The sequence below is a fragment of the Dendropsophus ebraccatus genome, chromosome 2 (assembly GCF_027789765.1).
Source record: "Dendropsophus ebraccatus isolate aDenEbr1 chromosome 2, aDenEbr1.pat, whole genome shotgun sequence".
Lineage (NCBI taxonomy): Eukaryota > Metazoa > Chordata > Amphibia > Anura > Hylidae > Dendropsophus > Dendropsophus ebraccatus.
This window is the reverse complement of record NC_091455.1, coordinates 187,400,496-187,416,816: the sequence shown is the minus strand read 5'-3', so window position 1 is coordinate 187,416,816 and position 16,321 is coordinate 187,400,496. Positions and strand designations below refer to the sequence as shown.

The 16,321-nt window shown below is 43.4% G+C and overlaps 1 protein-coding gene across 1 annotated transcript in view; it reads right to left on the bottom strand.

Moving 5' to 3' along the window:
- Window positions 1–15,983, bottom strand: part of DNAJB6 (DnaJ heat shock protein family (Hsp40) member B6) — a 66,032-nt gene extending 50,049 nt beyond the window's left edge. The window contains exon 1 of the mRNA XM_069958894.1: window positions 15,741–15,983. The gene's annotated coding sequence lies outside the window, so the exon portion shown is untranslated. The remainder of the gene's footprint in view (window positions 1–15,740) is intronic.
- Window positions 15,984–16,321: the final 338 nt, after the last annotated feature.

The window sequence follows — 16,321 nt, the reverse complement described above, 5'->3', positions numbered from 1 at the left end:
ACAGTCCAAATAAGTCCATACTAATAACTCATTGTGCGGTCACATCCTCTTCTTTGTGACACTTCTGCCAAGTTGGAATGTATGACGAAGACGACGCAGGGGGTCAGACTGGAGGGGGTAAGACCCCAGGATCAGGTTACATAAGCCTGTTGTAGCCATACCATGGAGACACATCTGCAAGGTAGCCGTGTATACCAAATGGTCGGAGATTTTACATACAGCCTGTGTATAGTTTCTACATATTCAGCAAACTATATCCGATCTTTTGAACTGCAAACTATAGACAAGAGTTTTCTATTCTGCAGGAAGCACTTAGGTAGTGATGAGGCTAAGGCCGGGTTCACACTGAGCAAAATGCGGAATTCCACGGCGGACAATGCTGTTAGCCTCCCTCTCATAATGTGAGTCTATGGGAGGTGTGCGCTGCTGTTCTCACAGCGTCTCTCCGTGCTGAAGAATGAATATGTTAATTTTTCAGCGCGGACAGTGCAGGAGCGCGCGCCTCCCATAGACTCCCATTATGAGAGGGAGGCTAACAGCATTCCGCGGCGGAATTCCGCTAGTTTTGCTCAGTGTGAACCCAGCCTAAAGGCTACTACTGTACACCAGAGAAAAATGAAGCCAACCATTAGAAGGTCTTGTTCATAAGAGAAAATAAAAAACAAAAAAGAGAAACCATTAACTAGTGATTGATCATGTACCCCTCCCCCACACAATGGTCAAACCTAGTAGATAGGAGCTTGTTTAAAGAGTCTATCTGAGATTAGCTCTTGTTTATAGGCACACAGGTCCATGTAATAGACTATACACAAACATATCTGCAGATCTGGAAACTTCTACATGTAAACTCAGTAAGGAGCAGCAAGTGGCCACAGGAGACAGTGCCCAGCAATTGTAACCCCCCCCCCCCCCAATCACTACATCCGCTTGCATTTTATAGATTTTTTTTTTTTTCTTAATACCGGCCACTATGTAATTTTAAAGTGCTCCGATTGCAGAAAAAGATTAGCCAATAACCCTATGGATCCCATAGATTTATGGACAGCAAATGCACAAATGGACAACTTTTTTGCAGATAGCAGACATAATACGCAGACATAAATGAAGTTTAAAGGAGAAGTCTGGCTAAAACTTTTGTAAGTATTGTATTGCCCAATACACTGTAATCACCAATATACTCTTATTATGGGAAATGCTTATAAAGTGCTTTTTTCCCTGCACTTACTACTGCATCAAGGCTTCACTTCCTGGATAACATGGTGATGTCACTTCCTGGATAACATGGTGATGTCACTTCCTGGATAACATGGTGATGTCACTTCCTGGATAACATGGTGATGTCACTTCCTGGATAACATGGTGATGTCACTTCCTGGATAACATGGTGATGTCACTTCCTGGATAACATGGTGATGTCACTTCCTGGATAACATGGTGATGTCACGACCCGACTCCCAGAGCTGTGCGGGCTGTGGCTGCTAGAGGATGATGGCAGGGGGATGCTCAGTGTCCCCCCAGTGCCCTGTGCCCCTCAGTGTCCCTCTGCCATCATCCTCTCCAGCAGCCACAGCCTGTACAGCTCTGGGAGTCGGGTCGTTACATCACCATGTTATCCAGGAAGTGAAGCCTTGATGCAGCAGTAAGTGCAGAAGAAAAAGCACTTTATAAGCATTTCCCGTAATAAGTGTATATTGGTGATTACAGTGTATTGGGCAATAAAATAGTTACTAAAATTTTAGCCAGACTCTTCTTTTAAGAGAGAGACTTCTTGAAACAGCTTTGGTCCCTATGTTATTATGCCCTAAGCAAAAGGAATTTGCAATGTTTTTCCAGGCTTGGAAAAACATTGCTGCTTTCCTTCAGAAACAGCACCTCTCCTGTCCTCAGTTTTGTTGTGGGTTTTGTAGTTCAGATCCATTAAAGTGAATGGAGCTGAATTTCATTACACACACACAAACTGAGAACAGGGGTGGCGCTGTTTGTTGCTGGATTAAAAAGGATTAAATACACTTTTGCAAGTTACAAATATTCAACAGTGTCAGACATAAACAAGAATGAAAAGTAACAGTAGTTAAAAGTTTGCTTCTTTTGACCTCATCAAAAACAGCACACTAAAGGCACGGACTAAGATTTATTTATTTTTTTAAACCGGTTTGCAAAAAAAAAAAAAAATTGACAATTTTAGAAGAATAACCCTGTCTGTTCCTGGCAGGTGTCATGCAGATAGTGAAGACGCGCCGACCGCCCCCTCCGCACCTCTGGAGAAGATAATCGCCAGTTCCCAGCTGCAGTCAAAGGTAAGCATTATATATATATACACACACACACACACACACACACGGTGATGAACTAAGGGCAGGGAACCAGCTGGGAAGAGTTACTCCAACTCACACAGCTCATTCGTACTGCCACAGAAAACTAATGAGATCATAATGTGTGAAACCAAAGTGGCCAGATCCTGGCTGAGCATTAGCTGCACTACACAAGTGATGTGTATGGAAAGTTGAAGGTCATGTTGTGAGAATTCCAACTCTTCCAACCCACTCACACAGGCTATATTTATAGAGCGCAGCTCTTCAGAGTACTGATACCGAAATGCAGCGACTGTTTATCAAATTATTTCCTCTCACATCGCCGGATGAGTCAATAACCGTATGCAAATTATGGGGAGAAACCTTAAAATTAATGCAGGGAAAAAAAAAACAAAAAAAAAAAAAAAACTCATGCCAATCGGAAACTACCCCTACAATCTAAACCAAAAAAATTTAAGTGCCCTAATGACAACAGGGTTTTTGAAGTCGTACCAGTGTCAATCTTCCTTCTTCTGCCCTGTTTGTAGGGCACCACTGCTTGCAGTCCGCAGAGAATGAGTGGACATATCCATCCATTCCCTTAAAAAGTTGCCAGCACTATTCCTGATTGGCTTCCTGTGCACTATGGCACCACCACTACCTTCCTGCAGTAAAGTGCATCCATGCGCGCCCGCATCAGAACTCACCACAGCAGACTTTGGAGCATGAGGCCAGAGCCGCTCGCTCCATAGTGTGCACTGACAGGGTTTTCTGCAGAGGCTATTCAATGAATAGCGGCCTCAGAAAACTGACATGTCAGTTTTCTACAACGCCCGCTAGGTATCCCGGCTGGAGCGTATACCATGTGTATACACTCCGGCCGGGATTAGCTCGGCCTGCTGCACAACGTAGGTGCCGTACAAATGACGGCTGTTGCAACAACGGCCGTGATTAGTATGGAACATATGTTGTGTGAACATGGCCTTACACTGCAAACCTCCTTGGCCTGTTAACATCCAATAGTCATCGTCTTTAGTATCAGATGTATAATGAATATAAGACCACAGCAGGGGGAGAAATCAAATGTAACAGAAGCACAGGTTGGCAACTAAATGCCAGCAGGAGAGGAGAATTTCAGATAAGTGGAAACTTTATCTGAAAGATACTTTTGCGGATAAAGAGAAATGATTATAGTTGTACTAGGGACAGCTGCCTAACAGATCAGCTTGGATCTACCTGTGCAGCATAGGGTAGAGAAGTCTTACACGCAGGGAGAAAGTATTGTTACACTTCCTGTGTTCCTTGTTGGTCTTCCTACTGCTAGAGACAGAATTACCTTAACAGACTGTGGAAAGTGGTTCTCTGGGAAGAGAGACACCTAGTGGCTCTTACTTTCCCCAGGGATACCATTTTCTGATATTTGTTATTTAGGACATTAGCCATCCCTATATAATATAGGGAAATGTAGTAAAAAAAAAAAAAAAAAAAAAAAAAAAAAAACACAAAACGTTATCGTTTTAATCTATCCAACCCAAATTTTGTGGGCCAAAATGTATTTAATTTATTTTTTCAGAAGGATATTGGCCTCTTACTGTCCTGAAGGCTTAGGAGCCTGACTCAATATAGACCCTTCACCTTGCATAAATTCAGCTTAGTCAGGTGGCTAAATGGAGAAGGCAATCATATATATAAATTTGTTCTCCCCCTCCCCCCCCCCCTTTTACTTTTGATCTTTTATTCCTATTCAGATCTAGAATTGAGAATTTTAAAATGACTTCACAATTGAATATTTACATTGTGAGATGATGATGCAAGTATAATTTTTCAATTAAAATATTTCTAAAAAAAGACGCTCTCATGTCTAGATATTTCTATTATAAATGGCCGCTAGAGTTCCTTAGATTCCCTCTTAGAATGTCACCTACTGTGGAGAAGCAGATTCGGTCCTGTTTTCCCCTGTCAAAGTGACAGACACCTCGATGAAGCTCAAAAGGATCCTATGATAATATAGCCGGGTCTGTCAGGTAGAGTATGCCCATTATACTCCGGATCCAGAGGTGCTGCGGCTTGTTTATGAATATATATATAGTGGCATAATAACATATAGCTCGTGTAACAGGTTAAAACAAGACATGTATTATCCCAATGGAGTCATACCGGCAAGACAATGAGGCATTAACACTCCATATTTATTCTCCTATATCACAGAAGTTGATCAAACAGAACTTTCTCAACATATGAATTACTGCCTCAGTCGTACTCATGTAGAGTCATTTCTATTAAGAGGTGCGGTGTCTCATTTAGGGTTTCCATGTACGAAAACGTGTCTGCTCTTCCGGTTAGCCATCGATGACTACGAGATTCAGTGTCATAAGCCAACTTATCCTCTGGGCATTACGGAGTAAGTGATGTAAATCTGTAAATGCTCCAAGATACAGTCAGGTAATCGCTATAATTATTTAACACTTACACGAATGCATGTAAACATACACACGAGCTTAAAGCTTTTATAGGCTTGTAGCAAACAGACGCCATAGTGAAAAGGCAACTGGTAGTATAGATCTGTACCATAAGAAAAAAATTGCACAGGCTTTAAACACAAAAAAAAAAAAAAAAAAAAAAAAACTAGAAAATCTTAAAATCTAAACATTTGGTGGTCTATAAGAATCCCCAAAGCTATACAACAAGCCGTCTTCTGACCAGATGTACAAGCAAACAAGGGTCAAGCGGGCTTCACCCCAGCAGCCGGGATGACAGGTTCACGTTAAGGGTGCCTTCACACCTAGCGACTGTGTCAGGTCCCGGCAGATCACTTTCACTACATACTCACAGCGGTCTGAACGACCGCTGCGTGTATGTAATTCTGCTGGCCCCTTAACACCTTCAGCTCCCGCTCCGCTGTATACATTACCTCTCCTCGCTGCACGGGTCCCGGCGTACTGCTCTCCCGCCCGGCCAATCAGTGGCTGCGGCAGGGCAACACACTGATTGGCTGGGCGAAAGAGCAGTACACCGGGACCCGTGCAGCAAGGAGAGGTAATGTATACAGAGCGGGAGCTGGGCGGCAGCTGAAGGGGTTAAGGGGCCGGCAGAATTACATACACGCAGTGGTCGTTCAGACCGCTGCGTGTATGTAGTGAAAGTGATTTGCCAGGACCTAGCCGACTCATAGCGTAATTTACGCTGCGAGTCACTACGTGTGGAGGCACCCTAAAAGTGTTTTTTTTTTTTTTTTTTTTAATACCAAAGTGGATTGCAACATTTTTGAGGGGGGGGGGGATTGAAACCTATAGTGGATTACTGTACTTCACAAAAATCCTGAAAATCTTGACATCAGAGATGTTCAGACACTTTGCACCATTGAAGCTATTCAGCTATTGGCTGAATAATTAGTTACATATTGTATTATGTCTGTGTGCTCAATACTCCTTGATATCTATGAGCATCAGTCCCCTCTGCCCATCAGCCACTGATTGGCAGTTGTCTGTCTATACTGTGTATAGGGAGACAGCTGTCAGGACCCATGCATACATCCGAAGTGCATAAAGTTAAATGCAGTACTGTGTTTGACAAGGAAAGCTGCCATTGGCTCCTCGCCCCATCAATCACTCTTCCAGCCAGAGGCAGGAAGGGAAGAGCCGGAGGAGGTGCAGAGCACAGATCCTGGTCTCTTGCACATTAGAAGAACGGCTAAAAAGAATAATGTAAGCAACGTATATCGTTCTGCTCACCAATTCCGTCACCAGTTTGTTCTGCCCTCATTTAGGGCATCATAAACCTTGAGACAGATTCCCTTTAAGGGGTTAAGGCTCCTAAAAGTAATCACATAAAGGACAGAGGAGTAAACACCTGATATGCGAGACAGATCCCACAGACAGAGGATAACTGGAGGAAAGAGATAAACAACGCTCTCTGAACCCCCCTGAGTACTGGGCGATATTCATAGCATGCTATTTTAACTCGGCTAGAAACATCATGCAAGCGTAGGTTGGGTGTCAATCTGAAAACACAATTTTTCCCCCACACTGACAACAAACAAACTCGGGCTTCATGTAAAACATACGTCACCATCAAATTTACTTAGCGATTCTTGGTCCAGATGATAACCTCAACTGCATAAAAAACAGCCAAGAAAACAAGTGATAAGTACTACCCTACCTATGACACACAGCAAGTCCTAGAAAGCAAGAAACTTCTACATGTTGTCCTACTGCGTGCTCTGCATCAAGTCGCTTTCGTTTTCTCCCGGCGGCATTTGTTTGTATTGGAACAGACAGTGTTGAGTACTGATCCAGAGCGTCAATGAAAAGACAATGGATAAAAGACAACATCAGTATATAAAAGGTGGTTTATAACTTCATTGCAACACTGTCTATACACAGAGATAGCAGCTGGCTGCACAATAGTTTGGCTCACAGCTATCTTTACATGCCTGTTCTGCTCCAATGAGCATGTCTGTCATTTCCCGGGGAGAGATATCTAGAGGATAAAACAAAGAATGGGTCCAATCACTGTTGACCTAGACAGAGGGTCGGCCAGGCTGGCTATAGCAAGCTCTTAGCTGAAAGTGTGTCATTTAAAAAAAAAATAATATATTTTATATATTATTTATTTATCAGAAATCAATAGTACAGGCAATTTTAAGAAACTTTGTAATTGGGTTTATTAGGCAAATATGCCATTATCTGCATTCAAAAAGACTTTCCTCAGGTCCCCCCCCCTCCCTCCCCTCTCATGCACTGCTCATTATACAGAAATCTCGACTTTTACATCAGTTGGGCCCCTGTCTGTTCTATGAAGATGGGAGGGGGAGGAGGGAGATTAGTCACCAGCAGAGAACAAAGGATTACACAGCTGGAACTGGGGGAAAGCGAGTATTCAGAGGTCAGAGAGGTCAGTGCTGACTTCAGAGGAGATAGCCCGGTGATGTAGCTGTAAATTAACTCTTTTGTCCTGTTTTGGTGCCTCATATCCCTCCACCCCTCCCCTCTCCATAAGAGAACCATGAAGACAGGGGGGAGAGCTTCACACTGCTTTTTCATGATAAAAATGCATTTTTTGGCTTATAAACCTAATTACAAAGTTTCTTAAAATCCCTGTATTATTGATTTCTGCAAAAAAAAAAAAAAATTAAATGACAGAAATCCGGTAGCTGAATGATATTGTTTAAGCAAACAGATACACATCAGAGGATGTAAAGTCGGTCGGTCAAATACTCATTTAACTGATGGCTAGATCTCTCCTAGCCGAGCATGCATGTGATCTATAGGTAGAAGGGAAGTAGGCATTAAACATACTGTACTGGCAGTGCCTCCATACTCTTTCTACTGACGGGTCAGGGTCTGTACACTCAGACTGTGACAAGTAACTAGGAATGACAAAAGTTTTATTAGTGACAGATACGCTTTAACCCCTTAGTGACCGGCCTATTTTGGGCCTTAGTGACCAAGCAATTTTCATACTTCTTCATTGCGGCCTTCCAAGAGTCATACCATTGTTTTATTTTATGAAACATATTGATTGATTTTTATTAACCTTCTTTGGAGGGAGAATAGAAAAAAAAAAAAAAAAAAGTCATTTATTTATAATATTAAACTTACGCTATTCAGCGTGCGGTAAAAACAACAAATGTATTCTCTGGGTCACTACAAATAGTGCGATACCAAATTTGCTTTTTTTTTTTTTAAACAACCACAGTAAAAACTATTTTCTTGAAAAAAAGAAACCAACAAAAGCTATTGTCACATTGCAAGATTCACAGAGTTATTTTTCTTGCGTTTGTGGGAAGATGTATAGTTTTATATATCATCTCTTATGTTTTTCTGAGGCAGGCTGACAAAAATTCTGGCACTGGTTTTTACAATATTTTTTACAGTGTGAACCATGCGGTATGAATGACAGTAGCATTTTATAGTCTGGGTCCTTACGGACGTGGCAATACCAAACGTTTATAGTTTTTTTTATGTTTTGCGTAACAATTTATTTTGTATGGAGGATAAACTGTCATTTTATAATGAAGGGTGAGTAGTTTGACAGCGGCATCTAAAGCGACTCTGTACCCACAATCTGACCCCCCAAACCACTTGTACCGTCAGATAGCTGCTTTTAATCCTTTATCTGTTCTGTGGTCCGTTCGGCAGCTGATGCAGTTTTTGTCCTAAAAAAATACTTTTAAACTTGAAGCCCCGTGCCAAACGGGAGTATCTGTGCCCTAACTGTGCACACCCTCTGTGCCTCCTCCCCACCCTCTTCATCATTAGGAATGCTCCAGGCAGATTGCCTCTTATTCCCCACCTGTGGCAGCCCGGCACATGGGCTGGATCGTTAAGGACCTGTGCAATGTTCAGTATGGAGAAAATGTTTCAGTGGCATTCCTAATGATGAAGAGGGTGGGGAGGAGGGACGGAGGGGTGGTGCAAAGTTAGGGCACAGATACTCCCGTTTGGCACGGGCTTCAAGTTTAAAAGTATTTTTTTAGGACAGTAACTGCATCACCTGCCAAACAGACCACAGGACAGATCTTGGATTAAAAGCAGCTTTCTGAAGGTACAAGTGGTTTGGGGAGGGGGGGGGGGCAGATTCTGGGTACAGAGTGTCTTTAATGGGTTAAACTACCTGGAGGGGAGAATTATCTGCTTTAGGTAGTTACAGTGGGAGTCCAGCTGTCACAGCTGACCTTCCGTGATTCCAACAGGTCAGTAAAAAGTGCCCAGTAAAAAGGCGTATTAGCGGTCAGTAACGGGTTAAAAGGAAATCACATAACTTTCATGCTGCTTGAACCACAAGTTAACAGGTTCAGAACAGCATATAAAAGAGACAGGTTTTTAAAGGGATATTCCCATCCGACAGTTATACACTAGATAGCCATCTTGCTGATTGCGAAAAGTCTCACATATGGAATCCTCTGGGAACTGGAAAACTGGGACCTCAGTCTCTCTATGGGTCGGCTAGTTATCTGTCAGCTGAGGACAGGAGATAAGTCTGTCAGATGGGAATATCCCTTTAAATGCCAATGGAATTTTATCATTTACAATAATGACTGGAGTTAATGGCTATTATTAGTGACACAGTTGTTCACAGTAAACAATTAGATTGTTGTTCTACCAAAACACAATCTCGCTATGGGCAACACTTCTACCAAACCTTCCCAATTGTTTAAGCTGGGTTCACACTAGGTTTTTGCAAAAAACGGATGAAAAACTGATGAAAAAAGGGATGCAATTGTGTGCATCTGTTTTGATCCGTTTATCCATTCACTTCCATTATAAAAAAAAAAAATAAAAAAATGGTCGACCACGTTTGTGTATGCTAAAAAAACTGATCCGTTTTGATTCTTTTTTTTTTTTTATAATGGAAGTCAATTGAAAAATGGATCAAAATAGATGCACAAAGTTGCATCTGTTTTTTTCATCAGTTTTTCTTCTTTTGCAAAAAAACGATTGCAAAAACGTAGTGTGGGAACTTACTGTTAACGTGCAATCTAACTTGCTAGCAGCATGTTGGGAGGAACAGAGCCGAGGGAATTTTTTTTATAAGTTTTAAATTAAAAAACAATTGCCAATCTACTCAGCAAGTCTAGCTCTACAACATTACCAGTGGATTACATAGCCTTTACAAGGTGACAAGTTCCTTGAAGTCCTCCTGATTCCAGTCTAGTTGCAGCAGACTTCCTGCAGGCTAGTAGCTGATGGGTCGGTGATAACAGATTGTAATCACAGCCGCTATGTCAGGTATCTCAGCAATGATATACATTAATGATAGTGCTAATAGCCCAAGATAACACTACAGCAGTGCACATGTAGGAACCTAATGTGGGTGCAGGGTGAGATCGTGAAGCTGGTCCGCTTATGTGCATCGTCTAAACTGGTAAAAAAAAAAAGAGCTAAAAATAAAACCAAATGGCAGAACAGGGCAAGATCAATGCTATACAAGCTAGAAAGCCCTTCTTACCAGTGATAAGAGCCATCTGCTTGTCCCTTACTGTGCCAACTTGTATGCAGAGTATGCTTGGAAACAGCTGATGGCAGCCTCCACCCAAACCCACTGGTGCAAGGAAACAGATCCTGTCATGGAAGCTACACAAAACCTACCGTAGCCTAGGAGCCAGTGAGACAAGGCACGCCGATCACTGGTCACGTGTAATCAGACAAGACCCGCCTGGCATCCCCAGATGCTGGAAATACATCACGTGATAGAGAAAGCATCAGTACACAACGTGGAAAGCAAAGAACATCCCAGCTTTCATTTCTGAAAATACAGGGGGATGCCATATAATGCAAATATGACGATATGCAAAGTGCTGCAGCACGCGGGACCCGGGGAGAAGCGGACCTCAAGAGGAGCCCTGGACCCGGGATAGATAATGTATGCAGTTTAAGCAAGGGCTGCAAGGACATCAGTAATGGTGCAGCTCTTGCTAAACGATTATCGGATCTGCGCTCATTTACAGTTATTATAGGGCCCCCATCGGCCTGTGTAATAGGACCCTTACAATGGGCTGCGATAGGCTGTCTGTACGCACGTTTTCCACTTCATTAAATGGATGGATGGATGTTGGCATGTCAGGTGAGAAACAATCGAAAACAAACACCTTGCAACTATGGCTGGAGGAACACTAGCTGGTGGTGGCTGCGTTATGGTCTTTAACATGAAGGCTATTTGGGTTTAAATCCGCCCTTGGAGATCAGGTACACCTAAGCACGCTCATTGTCTTATTTGGGGCAGATGGGAACTTCCAGCAAGGCAATACAAGTCACAATTATAGAGATGTCCAACAATGGTTGGAAGAGCAGAAGCCAAACTTCCAAGTACTACCCTAATTGCCCAATTCCCCAGATGTGGGCTCCCCTGACCATCTGTGGCATCACCTTGATAGTTGTGTTCTCTTTATGGATCCCCCCAGCCAGTATGGCTCTAGATATCTGTGACAGCCTACAAGGACCTTACCAAGTCACTGCCATCTAGCTGCTGTCAGTGCTGCACATGGTGGCCACTCTAGATACTAGTTGCTGGTCATAATTTTTTTTTTTTTTTTATACCTAGTATCAAATTTAAATCTGTCAACAGATGTCAGAAGGACGCTTAGGAACAACTGGCACACAGAGAGCAAGCAGTCATAGCACCTGTTCATACCATGTACGAAAAAGCAAAGTCTGTTTCCAGCAAGGCGAAACTGCAGAATTTGTGGTGAAAATGAATAAAGTTTCCAATTCATAAACTACACTTTTTTTGCTGAATAAAAATACCCCAAACAGTCAAAAGTTAGTTTAGTGTTCGTTCTGTTCCCCTGTAGTGCCAGTAACCTCAGAGTGTATACACTGCAGCCGGTGTTTCACAGAAAACAAATTTCAGACTTTTAATAAATAGACTTTTTAATAAAACTGCACTGAAAATACCACTACAAAATCTGCATGCAGATATTCTCCCCACATCTTGCAGGGATATCAATGGGAGAAGGTTTACAAGGTAAAACTTTGCAGATTTTGATACAGAAATTGATGCAGTAAACAAGCCTTTAGATTTTTCTGATATTCGCCCACTATTCATGCTCTACATATATATTATATGCCAAGAGGGAAACATGTGTCTAGATACCCACTCTTAAAAACCTTCCGAGAATATGACTGTGTACCAAGACACATGTACTACAGATCTGCAGGACAACTGTGCAGCTCTATACCACCTAAGGGCCCATGGCATTGCCATCTACAGTAGGTTGAAGAATATCTGTGATCAGAATATGCTGTCCTATAAAGGCAGCGTAGTTCAAGGAAAAGCCTAATCTCCTTTTAAACTAACAGCATAAAAACATTGTCCTGTTTGACTAACAGGAACCACTAGAGAATAAAGCAGGCTCCTAGATGAGCCCACAGTATACAGGGGTATACAGCATTGCCTCAGCTCCCCCCATCCTTCTCGGTGGTGACTGTCAGAGTGCTGTGAATACATTCATACACAGCTGCTTGCCATGAACTGATGAGATAGGTGAATTCACATTATTTCTGATCTGCGTAAGAACTACAACATACCAAGAAGCAGAACTTTTCTTGAACCACTGAACATTTCTTAAGGCTAGGGTGTCACTTACCAGATAAAGTGTAGAACATTCCGCATCATCCAGCATGACCCATGAGCTGTTTACAACCACTTATCGCTTTAGAAAAACTTAATAAAATCCCTTTTGTTACTGTACACAGAGGACAACAACAACATTCTAAATAATGTCAAGGTTTAACTCTCTTCTGCAATATGTATGGTTTATATTGTCAACATACACACTACACAGAACAATACCTACCCAGGCATCCACACAATGAAACTGCTGAAAGACAATCCCTTACCAGAAAAAGAAAATTACATATATTACATTGATTTTTTTTCAAAACCACAATACTCTTAAAGAGACTGTCAGCAGGATTATGCTGTCTTATAGGGTAGAGTAAACTAGTGACAGAGAACCTGAACAGAATGATGTATCACGTACATTGTTCTGTACGGCTGATTTGGAGATATCCTCCTGAATAACAAAAACTGAGCACCACTCACACTAGTCCTTTTCATTATGTGCGTGTGCCCAGAAGACGTGGATATTTATGAGTGCTTGCACACTCAGCCCACCAGCTGCTGATAGACAGTGGTCTATCCATACTGTATATAGGCAGACACCTGCCAATCAACATCTGGAGGGTATATAGAGATGCAGTCTATTCTCGTGCATATCAAAAGAATGGCTAAACAAAATGATCAAGTAATACAACAATCTGTTCAACATTTCTGTCACTAATCTTTGCTTCCCTCATTTAAGGCAGCAAAAACCAAGTGACAGATTCCCTTATGCCACAGAAGACAATGCAGCCATGAAACCAAGTCAATCCTAAGTCCTTACTGCAGTACCACCCTTTGACACAGGCCAACTAGCACCGCAAAGGGTTACCAATCCACAAGATTAGCGCTCGATTACAAAGCCTTTATCATAGCTGGCCACAAATTCCCATTTTTATGGGAAGACACATCTGAATTTAAATGCCCCCACAAAAGTTTTCTTGCTCGTGGGCTGACTGATGGCCCTTTTCCTTGTGTCGATTATCAGCCTGTGACACAATATCCACTGGCGCCATCAGTGTCCAAATAAATGGCCTACAGAAGGACTTATTTACAGCTTAGCAAGACTTAGGCCTGTATCAATTTATTTTCTCTAATGTATCAGTTAGTGACGACCTGTGATCAGTATCAAGTTTTATATCACTTTGTAGTCGCTGGTGCCCTTCCAACACAGTTATATCTTGTTGCCATGTCATAACCTAAAGTAATGTCCTCAAACCTATGGTTCTTAAACTGTGGCAAAACTACAACGCCTCTCATGCTATGGCAGCCTGGTACTGTAAGGGTACAAACACACTGGGTGAATTCGCAGGGAGACCTGCTGCAGATGCCTGCCCAGTACACTCATGGACAGACGAATTCGCAGCGGGATGTTCATCCCGCTCAGTGCAGTGTATGTGCAGGAAGCAGCCTGTAGCAACCGGCCTAGCTATGCATATATGAATATGCATAGTGGGGGGGGGGGGGGCGCTCCAGGAGCATGGGAAACACCCCAAATGCGCCAAACACGCTAATCACCATATCGGCAATACGAAGAAATCACCAGTATACCGGACCGCACAGGAATAAAGAAGAAAGCCCGAAGATCCTGAGGTAATTAGCGGCTGGCTTATATCAGCAGGTTCACAAATATAACCTGCTGATAGTCCCCTATTGTCTCTTATTTTCCTCCTCGGTGCTGTTCCCATGCTGTTAGCAGTAATCCTCGTTACGGTGTGCCATTAGGAGCACTGCCCACCCCCAGACCACAAGCCAGCCCGCTCCTTGTAACGATAATCAATTGATCACACTCTGGGGGCGGGGCAGTGCTCCTAACCACGCTCCAGACCAAGGATTACATTGCTAACAGCACGGGAACTACGCTGGAGTAAGAAGGTAAGAGACATACCTTTCTCTCTGTGCCCGTGCGCAATAGGGGGCTATCAGCAGGTTAGATTTGTCTAACCTGCTCATAGCTTCCCGTTTATTTTTTTTGCATCACATGGAGGTAAGCAGTGATGCTGTGCATCACCACTTAAAGTGACTGTACCACCAGGCCTAAGTTGAAGCACTGGAGGCGGGCCAATCCACCCTTAGTGGGAGGAAACCCTAGCCCCTCTATGATAGGGTTCCATGGATTCTAATGGAGTCACGTCATGGAGGGGCTGGAGTTTCTTTCCACTAAGGGTGGGTCGGCCCGCCTCCAGTGCTTCAGCCTGGGCCTGGTGGTACAGTCACTTTAAAAGTCTCCTTGTCATTTCAGAAAAAAATAAATAAATCTACTGACATATCAGACATTTCAAAAGTTTTGATCAGTCGGGGCCAGAGTGTTCAGATCCCTTCCCCAATATCTACATATAGCCTGGAGAAGCACTCAGTAATATATATATATTATTACATAGAATTTTAATTTGTTGCTGTTTACAACCACTTTAAGCAAGGGTGAAGTTACTGAGTACAATAAACCCCATACAAAAAAAATGTATTTATGTATCAAAAGAAAACATATACTCAGTTATATTTTTATGACAGGGCCTCCTTACACTTGCTAGGCCGGGAACACCGCACTTCGTCCAGTGGGAGCAGCACTGAATCACAACCAACCTGACAACCAATTATAGCAAAACAAATTTTGGGAGGTTCCCTCATTACTTGACATGACAACAGCCGTCATCCATAGATGGAGAAATAAAATGATGCAAAAGATTCCTCCAAAAGCATTGAATGGCCGGCCCAAACCCACAATCACCCAGAGAGCGTTGTGCACGACGCCTGCCATCTACACAGACTGGGCAGTCCCTGCTATAGCAGCTGCACCTGGCAGCACCTGATGGCAGCTCTAGGGGGCACTAGGTCTGGACAAACCCTTTAAAAATAATAGATATATAACCCTGCCTAATAATATGACTGGTGCCCACAGCAGCCAGACATGAGGTCACTACTGATAGGAGACGAAGACGGCGTCAGCGATTGGCTGTAGCAGTCACATGACATGACAATAGGCAGAACAGAAACAATGTAACAGATAGAGGAATGGCCGGATACCGGGCACAATAGTGGGAGATAGAAGCCTCTATATACTAATGGTAGCTCTGGGGAGAGGAGTCTCATCACACAGGGGTGGCATGCTGGGACCTGTAGTCCTACACCGTCTAATAGCAACCAGCTGCGTCCTAGCCCCACTGCAGCAGCCGGGACATGCGCAGATCCCCGGCACACGGCGGTTACGGATGAGCACAGAGCGGCTCCCCCTCACCTTTCTCCGACGCCCCCTCCCCCCCGTCACCTATGACAACAGAGCCCTCACGGTAACAATACACCGCGCATCCCCGGTAACGTCCTCCCTCCCATCCCGGCGCCGCTCCTCACCTCCTCCGCCCGGGGATGTCGCCTCACACTCGCTCACCGGCCGCTGCTTCTTCAGACGCAGTTAACAGCCCAGAACCGGAAGTGTGCGTTACTAACGCGAGTTTTGCTAGAACGTCACTTCCGGTCTGGCTGTTGTTGCCCCCTCCGGTGATAGGTGTGGAATTTTCTGGAAAGGACCGGACTGGCGGTTGTGGTGACTGACTGTCCCTCGTCAGGCTGCCGGTGCTTTAGTGAGGGAGAGCGCGCGATACAGTGCGAGGCTGGAAACTGTCGCGATAGGACCTCCGCTCTCGTGAATAAAAACGCAGCCAATCAGATCGCGCGTCTCATAATGGGACATAGTAAAATGAATGAAGGAGAAGAGTGAGCTTTGTTTATGGGATACGTTTCATAGACCTGGAATGAGCGTATAGTCCATAGAAACAGGGGTGTAATACTTTACCTGTGCTAGATACTCCAGAGATTATAGGTGGAGAGTTATCAAACATGGTGTAAAGTGAAACTGGCTCAGTTGCCCCTAACAACCAATCAGATTGGTTGCTAGGGACAACTAAGCCAGTTTCACCTTACACAATGTTTGA